General features: G+C 37.5%; 1 protein-coding gene across 1 annotated transcript in view; it reads right to left on the bottom strand.

Annotated features, from left to right (window-relative positions):
* Window positions 1-2,563: 2,563 nt before the first annotated feature.
* Window positions 2,564-9,333, bottom strand: part of LOC107469024 (TATA box-binding protein-associated factor RNA polymerase I subunit B) — a 20,312-nt gene continuing 13,542 nt past the window's right edge. Inside the window, exons 15-19 of the mRNA XM_016088415.3 lie at window positions 5,851-6,095; window positions 5,707-5,758; window positions 5,353-5,539; window positions 3,884-5,176; window positions 2,564-3,806 (exon numbers count right to left, since the gene is read on the bottom strand). The gene's annotated coding sequence lies outside the window, so the exon portion shown is untranslated. The remainder of the gene's footprint in view (window positions 3,807-3,883; window positions 5,177-5,352; window positions 5,540-5,706; window positions 5,759-5,850; window positions 6,096-9,333) is intronic.

Raw genomic sequence — 9,333 nt, 5'->3', positions numbered from 1 at the left:
GAAGACGTCGAAGGAATAACACCTGGACATGATGACCCTGTGGTGATAACGATGATCCTGGCAAACGCCAACCTCCGCAAAACCCTGATAAACCAAGGTAGCTCGGCAGAGATCCTATTCAAATCTGCTTTCGATAAGCTTGGGTCGGAAGAAAAGGATTTAAAGGCCTACCTAGACAACCTATTTGGGCTGGGGGACACACCAATCCAAACCCTCGAGTACATCTCCTTATACACTACTTTTGGGAAGGATGATAGTCGAAGACATTAAGCATTGCTTATATTTTAGTCGATGTCAGCTCGGCGTATAATGCTTTAATAGGTCGGACAACTCTAAACTGGCTGGCAGCCGTCGTCTCCACACCTCACCTCTGCATGAAGTTTCCTACCACAGAAGGAATCGTCATGATTAAAGGAGATCAGAAGCTGGCACGTAAGTGCTACAATGAAAGCCTTAACCTAAAGGGCGGTTGCGGAAGTAAAGAGGTCAACATAATTGAATTGGGAGGAATCTGCCACCGGGAGGAACTGCGCCCCCAACCAGCCGGCCCCTACCTAATGTCCCACAAGCTCGCAGTACACCCGGATTACCGACTTGTCCAACAAAGATGTCAGAAGCTCAGGCCAGAGAGGACGCAGGTCGTGGAGGAGCAGGTACAGGCCTTATTAGAAGCAGGGTTCATACGGGAAGTTAAATATCCATTGTGGCTAGCTAACGTCGTTTTGGTAAAAACATAAAATGGGAAGTGGAAGATGTGTGTGTACTACACTGACCTCAATAAATCTTGTCTTAAGGATCCCTATACTCTCCCAAGCATTGACACTTTGGCCGACTCTGCCTCAGACTACCAATACTTGTCCTTCATGGACGCTTACTCGGGATACAACCAAATCCTGATGTACAAACCGGACCAAGAAAAGACCTCGTTCATAATTTCAAAAGCCAACTACTGCTACTAGTAATGCCTTTTGGACTACAGAACGCAAGGACTACATACCAGCGTTTAATAAACAAAGTCTCTTCTTGGGAAAACTCATGGAGGTATACATAGACGACATGCTTGTCAAAACCAAAGAGGACGTGACATTATTTCTCGACCTGGGCAAAGTGTTCTCTACCATAAGGGAGCAGGGAATGAGGTTGAACGCCTCTAAATGCACCTTCGTGGTAGAAGTCAAAAAATTCTCAGTATTCATGCTGACCCAAAGAGACATAGAAGCAAACCCAGACAAATGTCAAGCTATACTCAGTAAGAAAAACTCGACTTGTGTCAAAGAGGTCCAGCAACTAAATGGAAGGTTAGCAGCCCTGTCCAGATTCCTAGCCGGATCAGCCTTGGAATCACTTTCCTTATACTCAATCCTAAGAAAAGGAAAACAATTCGAGTGGACCCCAGAATGCAAAAAAGCCTTTCAGGACCTCAAGACATTTATGGGACAAACCCCAATACTCACCTGGCTAGTAAAGGGAGAAGAACTCGTGCTATACCTGGCTGTGGCAAGCCAAGCCATAGCCTCTGACCTTACTTTCAGGCTCATACTATCAAAGTACGTACTAATCAGCCAACAAAGTCATACTGGCCGGGTTAAAGCGCTGACTAGAAGACGCGAAAGGGGCTTGGATAGACGAGCTCCCTCAAGTCTTGTGGGTATATCGGACTACCCCACACTCCACGACAGGGGAATCACCCTTCTGACTTGCTTACAAAATGGAGGCCATAATTCCAATAGAAGTAACCGTAGAGTCACCTAGAGTAGTATTCTACAATGAAAGAGCCAACATCCAGGCACAAAAAGAAGAGCTCGACCTCCTTCTAAAAGTCCGAGAAAGAGCTCGGATTAAGGAAGAAGCTCTAAACAAAGGATGGCTCTAAGATACAACCAAAAAGTAGTCAAAATGAACTTCTCCACCAACGATCTCATCCTGATCCGAAATGACATCGAGGTACAAATGTCAGAAAAAGGGAAGCTAGATGCTAATTGGAAACGACCTTACAAGATAGTAGAGGTCTTAGACAAAGGTTACTATAAAGTGTTCGACACCCAAGGGCGAGAGCTCTTGAGGTCTTGGCACACATGTAACCTAAGGACATGCTATAGCTAGAAAAGCAAACCTTGTGCAGAGGTGTACTCTTTTTCTCCAATTTTAGCGTTTTTTAATGAGGCACCAACACAATGGCTAGGAGTACTCAATCCCCTAGGACGTAGATTTCTGTAAAAGAATTTCTTAATTACTAATGAAAATTCTTATTTCTTTCTCCAAAAAATTTTCTATCTAGAACACATTAATTTAAACTCGGTAAACCATAAAAATTATTACCCGACCTAAAAACAGTCGGCAAGATGAAGCGACGAGGTACAAATTAATGTAAGAAGTTATATAAACAACTTGTACAAAGCAAACTCAACGAGATCGGACAAAAAACAAGCTGTAAAAGGAACTTAATAAGGGCTGACTACTCGAAGTCGGAACCATAAAAGGAAACTAATAACTTATAATTTACTAAAGAATCGAAAGTCAAAGCAAACTATGTTCAACTACAAAGGCACAACGTCATTCCAAATACAGAAAAATTTTTCTGAGATATAAAGAGAATAACTTTAAACATTACTTCATAAAGTTGTAGAAGAAACTAAAAATAAAGAGTAAAAGTGTTTAAGAAAGCCACCAACTATTGAAAAAAAATTAAATGTCATAAGCCCTACAAGTCGGGTCCTTTCCTACATCTAAAAAAGGAGTCTAAGGCTTCTCACCAAAAAGCGAGTTGAGCCCTTCGCCCGTGGCAACATCCGTTCCCAGATCAGAAGGAGTCGGGAGAACCATAGAGACCAGTACTATCGGGATAGTCTCGGAAGAAGAAAAAGTCTCTACATTAACGACCTTGGGTTGGACCTCGGGAGTAGGGGAGACCCGAACGGTCTGAACCTTCGAATCGGGCACAGATTCCTCTTCTTCATCCTCAAAAGCAGGCACAATCTTCCCATCTACAACAATATTATCCGTGCTAAATAATGAATGATCTAGGTCGGGGGCAAGAATCCAAACTTGCGCTTTTAGGTTCTCATACATCTCATTCATCCCCCCAACCACATGCTCTTGAAGGTCAGCATGGTCATCTCGGGCCGTCTTTAATTCCTCCCCAGTACACATCAACTCTCTGTAAGTTTGCAAATAGCTCTCTTTGATTTTCTTCTTTATCTCCTCTGCTAATAACGTCGTGGCCTCAGCCTTCACCGCTCGAGAACGGGCCTACTCTAGCTCCGACTTCAACTTGGCATTCTCCTCCTCCAACTCTGACTTCAGACCATTCACTCTCTCCACCTAAGCCCAGGTAGAGTCAAGGAATTCCTGAGTAGCGTGAACAAGGGTCTTTTTTAGAGCCTTAGCCAGAGAAGCATTCACCCCCACCATACGAATACAGTTACTAGTCATATGGGGAACATGATGCTGAATGGACACATCATCCATGGCTATCTGGCTGTAAAGAAGGATATTCTTTTCACTCCAGGAAAACCCGTCGAACTCTATATCATTAATACTAGACCCTCCGAAGGTCTTCTATTTTTTAGGAGGAGGTCCCTGAGGCGATGGAGTTCCCAAACTCTCCAAGGTCAGGTCGGGAGAAACTAAGCAAACAACCAGAGTAAGGATAACCTTCCTCTAAGCAGCAGCGCCAGAACCTGATTTCTGGGGAGAAGGTCGAGAGGAAGCACCCTCTATTTCTTGGCCTTGAAGACTTTGAGCCACCACCTCCTTTTTGGTTTTGCAAAGGTACTTCATAGACGAGGTTTTGGAAGCCATGGTTTCTGCAAGAAAGAAACACGTCAGGAACAGCAAAAGGCAGCTCAAAAAGAATTATAAAAGTTAAAGGTCGGAAAATTACCTAACTCGAAACAAAGTTGACTAGGGTCCCCTAAAAACCTCTTTGTGTCCAAGTGAGGAGCCCGGCCCCAACACTCGTGTAACACATCCACGAAGGCTTTTTCAACCTCGTTTAAACTATCTATGGTGTACTTGATTACTACAAGGTGCTTTTTCCATAATAGGGAAAAGGTTGGCTCGTCATTTTCATCCAAAAAGAAAGGTTAGGCACCCTCCATAGCTCAGACCTTAAAAAAAAGTATTTTTAAAATCATGGAAAGACTCATCAAAAATAGAAAACCCATTCCTTTCCTGAACGGCACAGAAGGAAAACCAAGAGGCCTTCCCTTTTAGCGTCCCGGGCTTGGTCAAAACAAACAAGTAAAGAAAGAGTTCAGTGGAAGGTGGGACATCCAGCTCTCGACATAGAAGCTGAAAATTTTTTAGAAAAGCCCAAGAGTTTGGATGAAGCTGAGAAGAGGCCACATTACAAGACCAGAGGAAGTCGGTCTCAAAGTCAGTAAAAAGAAAGGATGTGCCTAGCTTGGTAAAAAAGCAGTCATAAGCATAAAAGAAAGGACACTCCAACCTATCTAAAGGAGGAAAAAAAAACACTCTCCTCAGGATCGGAGGCTACCAGTTTATAATTTTTCTCATCCTCCCTATTCTCACAAATCCTATGATGTCTACAGTAAGCCTCGTAGTACTCCCTATCCACTGCAAGAACACAAGACAATACATTGGTATCTACCCAGGCTAAAAGACTAGAAGGAAGGGTCGACATGCTGAAAACAGTCAAACGAGACATAAAGTCTACCCCTAAAAAGGCAAAGTGAAAGATGCATCACCAAAAAGAACTCGGACATCATACAAAATAGGTCGGATAACAACAATGAAACCAAAGAAAGCTATTCTTTTCAAATTTTTTCAAGAAACAACTAAAGGTGTCCCTCCCATGCAACATCGACACATCGCAGCAACACCTTTGGGGACAATACAAATACAAACAGACATTTGGCGACAAACAGAACAAAAGGCAAGCGAGAACGAGATCGAGAAAAAGTTGCAGGTGCAGAGGAAGACGAAGAGAGAGCTCGTGAGAGCTTAGATGCTAGGATGCGCCGGCCGTTCTAGTACGCCATTTGCCTCCAGTAACCTGATCCGTGACACCGCGGATGTTGCTGTTCCTTGCTCCAGCCTAAGGAAGGGGTGACGTTTTTTTGTATTCCTCTTTTTGTTCTCTTGGACCCTTGGGCCGTTGGGCCACATTGTCAACCCAAATAATTAAAGGAAAAATCTCTTTAAACCTGTAAATCTAACAACAAAATATTCATTTCATTCAGAGTGACAACAATCGAAAGCAACAAGATCACACATATCATATCTTATAATCATCATCAAATCCAAAATCAATAACAAGAATCTGAAATAATAATCTCTGTATGACTCATAGCAACACAAACACAAAGCAAAGAAAGTGCAAAAACATACTGTATCCATTGTCAACAAGGTAATTGAAGGCGTGATTATCACAGTTGTAGGTGAACTTGTTGTTGGTAGCGGGTAGCTTCTAAAGGCACTGGAAAGCGATGGAATTGAAGTTCCCTGAAAATTCAGTGTACTCGGCAAGAATCACGGTCCCGCGAGAAACGAAAGCGTAGATCAGCGACCTCTGATTCTACCCCATCGATGAATCGAAATTCCAAAAATTTGAACCAGTAACAATAAATCAGTGAATTGATGATTTACAGCCTAATTAAAAACTAAATTCAACTAACTATACCAAATTAATAGCACCTATGTAAGAATCAAATCAGTCAATACAGCCATACAGGTTACACTCACCAACTCCATTGTTGATCCCTAGAGAATGCACCGAAGCAACCAACATTCATGGCTATGCAATACCAATAAAAACAAGAGTGATGGTTAATGTGTGGGCAATTGCAAGAGATCCCCAATACTGGCATGACTCTGAGAGTTTTATACCTGAGAGATTTGAAGAAAGTTCTTTGGACTTCAAAGGGAATAATTGAGTATTTACCATTTGGGGCAGAAAGAAGAATATGCCCTGGCATGACTTTTGGTGTTGGCCAGCGTTACACTTCCTTTGGCTCTCTTACTTTACCATTTCAATTGGCAACTCCCCAATAGGATGAAGCCTGATGATGTAGACATGACTGAACTTGCTGGCTTGGCAATTGAAAGAAAACATGCCTTGTGTTTGATTCCCACTGTTTATGATCCATAACTTTATCATAATATTCTCATTTAGTTTTTTGTTCTAGTTACCAACATCTATGTGATGAAATCATAACTAGTGTAAAGCCCGGGCTACGCCCGGGTCATGTACATAATCAATTTTATTGTATTTATGTATAATTTATTTATAAAAGTATTAATATATATTTAGTTTAATTATTTTGTTAGTCTCTATAGTTTTGCAAAATTTTTAATTAAATTCTTATATTTTTTTCTTTTTAGTTAAGTCTCTGCACCAATTTTTTTTAATTGGAACTTTATACTTTTTTTTATTTGGATTGCTGCACCAATTTTTTTAGTTGGGTCCTATACAATTAAACTAATTACTATTAAGAGGAACCTAATTGAAAAAAAAAATTGTGCAAAGACCAAATTAAAAGAAAAAAATATAAAGACTTAATTGAAAATTTTACAAAACTATAAAGACTAACAGACTTAATTTATAATCTAATGTATATATATCAACTATGTTATCTTGTTTATATGTGTTGGATAATTTTTTTCATCTCAAAAACATCAATAAATTTTTATATACATATTCAATAACAGTTTGTAAATTAAGGAATATACTATTACATTCTGCATTTAATTTTTAACAAAAAAATAAAAAATTTTTACTTCTTCAATCATCTTTGTTCCCAAAAACAAGGGGCTTAAATAGATACGAAGAAAGGTTCTTCCCTTCCAAAAAAATAACAAACCTCAAGACAAATTTAAATACATAATGCGTGAATATAAAAGTATGAATATATTAATCTTTTTCTTTATTTTATAATTACCGTATTGATGTAATAGTCATTGTTTTTTAATCCTAACTACACTTTGAATCAGATAAAATGCATAAAAAATTATGTTTATCAATTTATGTTTTAATCCAAACCTTTTTTTTCCTATTATAAAAATTGTTTCTTCATCCCATATAGACCTACAAATTTGTTTTTTTTTTATATGCTAATAAAATTGTTATTATGTTTCCACATGCACATAGTTTTTGTGACAATTTCTCTACCACAATTTCTACTATGGCATGACTACAGAAAATAATAAATACATATGCTTTAGAAATATTGAATTATGTTTAAGCTATACTAAACTAATACTAAAATATTTTATTTAGTTGCTTCAACTCCATTTCTAAATTAAATTTAGTATGCGATAAACTTAAAAGTTATTGCAACTCCTTTCACAACTTTTTACAATGCTAATTATAAACTAAAACTAAAATTTTTTTTTTTGAAATTTTCATCAACTAAAATACTGAATTTATGCTAAAAAAGATAATATTACATTTCTCACAAGTTCAAGCAAGTACTATAAGAAAAAGAAACATATAGTAATTGCAAATTATTTTTAAATGTTAAAATATTTTGTGCAACACTAACTTGACCACGTTTAGATTTTTTGCATAATCCACAATTTATCACTTAAGTTCCCTTGTTTCCAACAATAACACTCAAGTTTGCATAATCCATCTCCTAGAACAAATAATTTGCTCGAAAAATATCATTTTCTTCTATTTTATACTGCACTTTACTTTCAAATTCAAATCTTCTTGTTTGATTTTTAGATTGGCTATCTTGTTCATGAGTTCCTGTAGTGCCTCCTCAGCAAGAGAGGGATTTACTTCTGACATTCATATTGTAAATTCTGTAGCTTAAAAGTAAAGATAAATACATAATAACTTGAGTTAAAAACTATCCAATATCACTTTTTGAAATTCGAACAAATACATCCTAAATCTTGTCTCTATATAAAATGAGTCATGAATCAATCAGCTATATTATCATATTCCAAGATCACTGTCACATCATTTTCACTTACCTTCAGAGCATTGGTTGATAATCTCATAAAAAAACAGTAAAATTTGAAAGAAAACTTTTCAAACTACTAAAATAAAGATAGAACAAAAAGATATATGATATAGTTAAAGGACAGTGTTGAACTTAACTATTACATTTGATGGGCTTCAAGTATCATTTCTAAGTCAACAGGGTCAAACAAAAGCAATTAGAACCTAAAGGCGGCATCATATATAAGCCTCTAAACATGATATTTTATATCTAAAAAATGAAAATTCAATAGTCACACTAAAATTAAAGTTTGGCAACTGTTTCTTTAATTTCTTTCATCACTATTTTTAGCGGATCCCAATATAAGTATTCAAGGAAAGATAATTACATCACATCACAAAAAAAAGGTAAATAGCAAGATCATTGATTAATTCAAATCATTATAAATCATATATAATAAGGAATGTTAAGTTGGCATGAGGATATTTAAATAGTGAAATTCGAAATAAAGCACCTTTCAATCAAATATCCTTCATTTTTCTTGATCTTTAAAGATAGTAATTGATAATAAAAAGAAAGAAAAGATACATATAGATAGATGATTCTACTTTCTCTTTGGTCATTACGTGTAAATTAATAATACTCATTTCTCTCATGCTTTTGGTTCCCTCATATTGTAATTCCTTAAAATATCTTAATTTCAAATTTAATTCAAAGATTCAAGAATACTGAAAATTAGAATCTATGGAAAAAATTGGTGAAACTATGGTTATTGGTGATAGATAATTTATATTGGACTAAAAACACAGCCAATCATTTCAATTAAAAACAAAAAAATTTCCTTTATTTGCAACATGAGTAATTAAACAAAAATCATGAGTATATGGTAGAATAGTAACGATTCAAAACCTTCATAGTGCAGCAAAGACAGAAGTGCTATTGGCTCTCTAACATGTGAAGACTATTTCTTTTTACACTGATAAACACTAGTAGTTATACATAAATCCTTTGTAAAAAAAGGCTATAATTTACATCTAACTATAACTCCGCCTATGTTACACTTGCGGTACATAGCCGGTCCCAAGCCCGGATAAAGGAGGAGGGTTGTGTTAGGTCTTCGGCAACCAACGTAAAAATATAGCCGAACCCCCCATGACATGAATCAAAGACATTATTGCGCTAAAGCTAGGTCGTTACCCGGAAGTAACGCGCCGTATGGCTCGAGTACGGTGTCAAAGCAAGAGCCGCTGCATCGGTGCCCGGATGTAGTGTTAAATGAGCAAGGGTTCTCGCGTTTTCGTGAACGGACGAGGGTAAATAAGCTAGTTCACAAAGAAAAAGGTAAAGGTCGAAGCGACAAAAGGTTGAGATTGGGAACATGGAACATAGGCACTCTAACAGGAAAGTCCATGGAGGTGGT

This window comes from Arachis duranensis, chromosome 10 (assembly GCF_000817695.3).
Source record: "Arachis duranensis cultivar V14167 chromosome 10, aradu.V14167.gnm2.J7QH, whole genome shotgun sequence".
NCBI lineage: Eukaryota > Viridiplantae > Streptophyta > Magnoliopsida > Fabales > Fabaceae > Arachis > Arachis duranensis.
The sequence above is the reverse complement of the archived record's forward strand: the minus strand, read 5'-3'. Positions and strand labels throughout refer to the sequence as shown.